We start from the raw sequence: 6,828 nt of genomic DNA on the forward strand, positions 1-6,828 counted from the left end.
ATTCCCTTCCAGCCCCCTGTGGCAACTCTGGGTTTCTTTTTGTCCTCAGGTACTGTTGTGTATGAGTGAGACAGAGAAACGGAGTGGAGAACTGAAATAGGAACGTGGCCTCCACCAGAAATGGGGCCATGCTTGAAGCGTGTGCTCCCCACTGGGTAGGGGGCTTGAGGAGTCCCTCCTGTCAGGAGCTCAGCTCAGAGAGAGGGAGACAGGGCTTTGCTGTCAGGAGCCAGAGTAGCCAATTAAAGCAACAAGCCTTTAATCACTCACTGTGACAGTACAAGCAAGAGTCTAAAATCAGAGAAGGTGCCCATCCCCTGTTCCATTTTCTGCCATGGAACTGCATACCAGTCAGGGGCAGCTGCATCAGTGTAGTTGTGAGGCTTGTCTCGCTCATGAGGAAGCCCCTGAGGAAAAGGCAGGTTTATGGACCCTGAGGTTGGAGGAGAAGGCTGGGGGAAGGGCTCCAAGTGGAAAAGTACTGGGTACTGAAACAGTGAAGAGAATGTCTTCAGGGTTTCCTCCCCCACGTCCATCCCTCCCTCCACTAAGGAGGATTCAGCAGAGATGGGCACCTGAAGAGGACCGCTGCTCAAGCCTCAGATAGGGAGACAGGAACAAAGGTGTCTCCCAGCTAGGAATGCAAAGAAGCCAAGAGCGTGACCAGCGAGGGGGGCCTGAGTGCTTGACTGCACCTCCCTCCAGATGCGATAGAGGCCGTACACCAAGGTTGCTGTGGCGAGGGCAGCTTCTCCGCAACCCCCGCCCCCCCTCCAGGCAAAGCCTCTGTAATTACCTGTGGTCGGGACTAAAAAAATCACAAAATCGCACATAGGTTTTTAAGCAGGAGCCAGACAGCTTGCCTCCTCTCAGTGGGACACGAAGTGGCCTCCTCCTACCTGCCTCCTTTGAGCCAACTTCAGCTTTCAGGCTGGGGTCAGGGTGCCTGCCTCTGCACAGGGACGCAGTGACTTTGTCCAGGTGGAAATCACTTTTCACCCACTTCTCTAGGCTTGATGGTCCTGATTTCTGTCATTTTAAATCACCAGTATTTCCGGGAAGTGATTAAAAGAAGAGCAAACGCCCATGAACAGTTTGCACAATTGGCATATAGGAGACTCTACTGTTAAGTGGCACTCACCTTACCCCTTTTCTGGAGATGATCAGGTACTCATTCATTTTTCTTCTCTCTCTTTGTATCACCTTCCCACCCAAAGTGACTCAGTTCCTGGTAGAAGAGATGGGTATATACCTGAAATGGAGGTGATGTACAGGAATGGAGAGAGAAGTGAAATCCAGCAAGGGGGCTAGACCACAAAGTTTGATAATGGTGATAGAAGAGGCTGTAATGTCCTGACCACTAATTCCAATAAGGTGAATCCCAAAATGATCAGAGCTGTCTTCCCAAAAGACGTCTAGGGTATGGAAAATAAAAGTTGGATATTTCAGGACAAGCCCTATTGATGCTAAAGCAGATACTGAATCACTCTCTCGTCCCAGCCTACACTATTTGCTATATATCCATACTGATACATTCTGGGTTCCCTATTGGAATGCGAGCTTCTTGAGGGCAAAGACTATGCCTTACATGTCTGTAAATGACCCGGAATATAGTGCACTCAAATACATGTTGGGCAAGTAAGTGGTCAGGATACAAAACCCCAGTCAACCACAAGCCAGTTCTTCTAGGTTGGTCTGGAAATATCTAAGTCCTGTATTTATTTACTTTTACACAAAATTGTGTCTTATCTTCCCAAGTGGCTTGTACATATATTCACTGAGGCTTCACAGTACCTGGCCAACAGTAAGCTTTCAACAGATAAATACTTAACAGATAGATTTCTCAGAACAGTCTTTGCCAAGAGACAGAAAGTGGAACTGGAAATCCAATCCTTCAAACCCCTTGAAGACCCATCCTTGGGGATGTGAGATTCCAGACATGATTGGACAGGATAGCACCTTCCTGGAATCCCCCAGAGGACGGTTATACTTATGGGGTCTACTTCTGGGAACAGTGAGCTAACAGACTCCCTTTGCTTTAGTTTGCCCCAGTACTCAGACATAACTGGTAGAGATTTGTGGGTCGTGTATAACATGCTTGCTGATTTGCTAGTTACTCATCACAGTCACCATTTGAAACTGGCCAGTGTGAACATCCCTAGGTCTTGACCATGACAATCAAGGTGGTGCTGAAAAGGAGTCTTTGTGTCAACAAGCCAGAAAGCTGGTCTCCTGCTTTCTAACTGGACAATTTATACAATTTAGGTTGAGGAAGAGGCGCTGTCCACTCTAGGCAGGCACAGCCACCCTACCATCCAAATACATTCTACCCCGCCCTTCCATTTACCCACCACCGCTACCCCTCCTGCTTCTCTGCAGGCATGTCAGCAGGTCCCAGGCTTACAGGTCAGTGGACTGAGCTTGCCCCTGTCTTCCTTTCTAGTGATTTCTGACTGTCTTATGACTAGGAGCCAGACTCTGGGTTTGTTCTCCCCATCGACCATGTAGACAAACAGCCATCAGAGAAATCCCTCCCAAGATCAGTAGTTCTAACTGCTCAGCAGAATTACCTGGAGGGGAGTTTTAATAATATGGCTCCATGGAACCTACCTCCAAAGATTCCAATTTAGTCAGTCCAGTGATATTCAATCAGCCGTATTTTTCAGAACATTACAGAGGCTTCTGGTGCATGGGCAAGTGGAGGAACTACTGGACAAATTCTGAGCTCTCTGAGATCAGGAAACATGTGAGTCTTCCCTTCCGCACCCCCCAGTGATTGGCACAACACCTGGCGTATAGCAACTTCTTATAAGTGAGATGAGTAAATAAATGATTGAAAACAGGGTGGTAGATTGGGAATACTGTCAACCTAGTATCTTGACTAAAGTTTAGGAAGGGCCAGTAGGATGCCAAAGAACAAACCAGTCACAGTGGGGGTGGGTGTAGGAAAAAAGCATCAGGTAAGGGTTGAAGAAATCACCCCAAGTAGGAGCCCCAATTTGAGCCCCAAGTGGGAGAACATAGCCCCTCCCCTTGAAAATGCTGCTACTGACCCTGTATTGGGACTTACCCATTCCCACCTATAAATCAAATCTGATTGGTCACTTCTTTGTTAAAAACCCTCCAAGGCAAACCATACAAACAAAAAAACAAAACAAAACCAAATGGTAAAACCCCCTCCAAAGCCCTGTATTGTCAGGATAAAGTCTACATTCCTTTCTCTGGCTCACAAGTCCCTTTCTGGCTTTTTCCCAACTCATCACATGCTAATTGCTCCCATCTCTTTACCTGGGTGGCCCCTCTGCCTTCTTTCAGGCCTTACACCTTGCGGTGTTCTCTCTGCCTGCAATGATCCTTGCCCCCAACCCCCATTTCCTCTAGCAAACTCCATAGCAACCATCAAATCACAGCTTAAAACATCACCTTCTCTTCCCCCAGAAGATTGTGGGCTCCCTGAGGGTCAAGGTCAGTCTGCTGTATCCAAAGCCTAGCCAGCAGTTGCTCCAATATTCAATGAAGAGAAGTTGGGACAAGAAACTAACAGCAGACACTCAGGACTAGTGTTGCCTTGCAATTGCTGTGAAACAGGATTCTGCAGACACAAACAAGCTTGCTGATTTGAACCTAAAAAGGAACTGGGCTGCAGGGTGAGAAGTGTGTTGAGAAGAAAAGCAAGTGAAGGTGGGAAATTCCAAACCGGAACAGAGAGCAGGCAGAGGGTTCTACCCAATCCCTCTCTAGGGTCAAAGGCCGTGGGAGGCTGTCTGTTGTGGTCACAGTCGGCCAAGGCAGGCTGCCAAGCGGGCTCCACACGGAGAAACCGCGGGGGCTGCAGGTTGGAGCAGTCGCCCTGGGCGCGGGGGCGGGGCTCGCTGGCCGGCTGCATCCGGACAAGGTCAGGTGCACCGCGCTGGGCGGGCGCAGCGAGGCCAGTGCTGGAGGCAGCTGATTCGCCTGCTTGACGCGTGGATGCCTTGATTTGGTCTGACAAGTGGAGGCTGCTGTGAGAAGCGGCCTGGATTTTTGACATTCAGCAAGCTAGAAATAACCAGCGGGGCTCCTGGCGCTGTGGCCACAAATGTCTTGCCCTTCCCAGGCGACGGCCTGATTGAAGGGGCTTTTCGGCCAGTGCAGACCAGTGTTCCCTGTGCCAGGCCTGGATTCTAAGCCAGACTTATCTTCTGACCCCGTGGTTTAGGAGAGTCACTTGAGTTGACTGTACCTCAGCTTTCCCTCTGTAAAATGGGGTTGCCGACAGCTGAGCCCCTTTCGCCTCTGCTAGAAAATGATTCTAAGTGGCTGTCTTGGCCCTCCGAATCCCACGACCTGAGCTTGATGTCTGCCATTTCTTGAAGCCTAGCACTCTAAATATCCACTCTGGGAGGGGCTAGGAAATGATCCTGGTTGGTGCTGATTAACCTTTTGTGAATCAGGGACCTTCTGAGAATTAGTTGAAATCTATGGACTGGAGTTGCTAATTTAAACCCCTGCCCCCAGACTTAATATCTCTAGTCTAGTCCAACTCCTCTTCTTGCAAGTGATGGGACTGGCCTGGAATGAGCCCTCTGGAGCTTTCTGCCACCTTCTAATCTTCATACATGTGAGCACCACCTTTTCCCTACTTTCCCAGTTCAACCATCCTCCTCACCATCCCCCACTCTTGGGCACTCTCAAGAAGGAAATTGTCCTATAAATATTTATAAAAGGCGTGGGAAGCCCTGTAGCAGAGAAAGTGAAAAATAATATCCCCCAGTCTGCAGAGCATGGCCCGATGCTTCTCTCCCAGCTTCCACCTCATCTTTCCCATAAGCCTGGGGGGTGGGGGGGTGGGAGCGGGCATTGAGTGGGAGCTAAAGCTGCCACAGCAAAGTACTCCTCACCCCCTTCAGAATCAGCACCGGCAACGCTATCATATAAAACTTCCTATTCCAACATCAACCAGCAGCCACCTGTCAGGCAGCAGAAAGAGCCAAAAATGTTTTGCATAGTGGCTTGCTTGCCTGAAGTGTCTTGTTACAAATGGGCTTCTTGTGCAATGGGGAACTACCGGGAGGGGCTTTTTTAATGTAGCTGCAAGAAATAGCTCTAACAATGGATGATTCAGGAGGCTAATAATTGGGTATCACTCCTACTATATTGTTTTGATAAAATGACATAGTCCAGCTGAGGGTAGGAAGGCAGTAAACAAAAACCCAACCCCTCGCTACTCAAAATGTGCATGGGATCAGTGGCCTCAACATCACCAAGGTGCCTGGTAGAAATGCAGGCTCTGTCTGAGACCAGACTGAAAGGAGATCTGCATTTTAAAGTCAGGAGGATCTGTATGCCTGTTAAAGTTTGAGAGACCCAACCCAAAGTGTGCTGCTAATGGTCGTTAGTAGAGTCCCAGTCAATTCTTTCTCCCTCTTGGGAAAACCACAACAGGTGGATGTAACTTCACTAAGCTCTGTTTGCAGGACACGATGACCGTGCTCACAAGGAGGACCCAGCACTCACAGACACCTTCTGCCCTCAACAAGAGACCTCATCCACCTGTGTGCACTCACCTTGGGCTGCTTCTTTTTTTATTATTTTACCTCTGGGAAAACAGAGGTTTCCAGAGGTTCTATCTGGAGATGAAAATGACAAAGGACCACCTCCTAAACAAAGTCGAACTGGGATTTAGCTTTAGCAGTAGCTCTGACCTCAGTGCTGCTGGAATCAGTTCCAAGGTCTAACTACCAACTACAGGAGAGACAATGGGAGAAAGATTACCCTGGAGTTGTTCATTTGCACAGCCTAGCACGATTTTCATTAGCATTTGAAAATGAAGGTGCCGAAACCACTAGAGGTAAGAGCAGGGAGAGGGACAGACTTCCAGAGTGGGACAGACAGGGGAAAGACAGAAGTACAGAAAACTACTCTGGAGAAGACAGGCTTGAGTGACACCAGCTGAAACAGGGGCCTGATCTCCCAGGCTGTCTTTCCCTGCCTTTCTCTACAAACACTCAGAGTTTGTGGTTTAAAATAAAAAAGATGGGTGGCCAGCTTATAACAGATGTGATGTGGGCACTTTGCTGCTGTCCTGGCATTTAAAGAGGTCAAAAGCAGACCAACTTGAATGTGTCAGCTGCTCTGTTTGCAGCCTTAGAAAGACATCCTTGATCTTTTATTGTCCTGCCTTTGCTCCAAGCTGCAAACTCCCTGGGGGAAATGGCTTGCCTTAAAAGAGATGCTTTTAGCTTCACTTCCAATCTCTGACTCCTCGTGGAAAGTAATTGCTGTTGCGGTATGCCTTGTGCCTTTATTCTTGCCCCTTTGCCTAGGTGAACAGAAGCTAAGTGGACACAGCTGATTAAAATTCAGGAGGACTTCAGTGTTTCCTTGGAGAATGATTCAGACAACAGGAAAGATAACAAACAGGAAGCAAAAGTGCTCAGTCCAAGTTATAAGATAGTTTTCAGTTCTTCTAGGAGTGGGGGCCTGATTCAGCTGGTGAAACAAAGTGAGTGTTACCTGGAATCCTGGATTCATGAGAGAATCAGAGAGCCACTGGGATTACATAATATCCTAACTTGAAAAGCAGGACAAATCTTCACCCACATCGCCTAGATGTTACAAAGGGATTTACTTTTTCTCCAAATGGTTGAGGAGAGGCATCCCATGTGACGACAGCACTCACACAGACTCTCAGCCCCAGGCAGCATGGTTACTGTAGGTCCAGTTCTGCTCTCTTTGCCAATCCATTTTTTTCCCTTAAAGCTCAAACTGACCTCCTCCAAGAAGACTTCCTGAATGACCTCATTCGTAGGGATCTCATCCTTAAAGCAAAGGAAATTCGCTCAGGAG

General features: G+C 48.3%; 1 long non-coding RNA gene across 1 annotated transcript; it reads right to left on the bottom strand.

The window, feature by feature from the left end:
* Positions 1-808: 808 nt before the first annotated feature.
* Positions 809-3,601, bottom strand: LOC115516531. The gene is made up of 3 exons (XR_004343729.1): positions 3,424-3,601; positions 1,142-1,252; positions 809-1,029 (listed from the first exon to the last, which is right to left on the bottom strand). It is a non-coding gene; the product is annotated as an uncharacterized LOC115516531 (long non-coding RNA).
* Positions 3,602-6,828: the final 3,227 nt, after the last annotated feature.

Source organism: Lynx canadensis, chromosome B3 (assembly GCF_007474595.2).
Source record: "Lynx canadensis isolate LIC74 chromosome B3, mLynCan4.pri.v2, whole genome shotgun sequence".
In the NCBI taxonomy this organism is placed as follows: Eukaryota; Metazoa; Chordata; class Mammalia; order Carnivora; family Felidae; genus Lynx; species Lynx canadensis.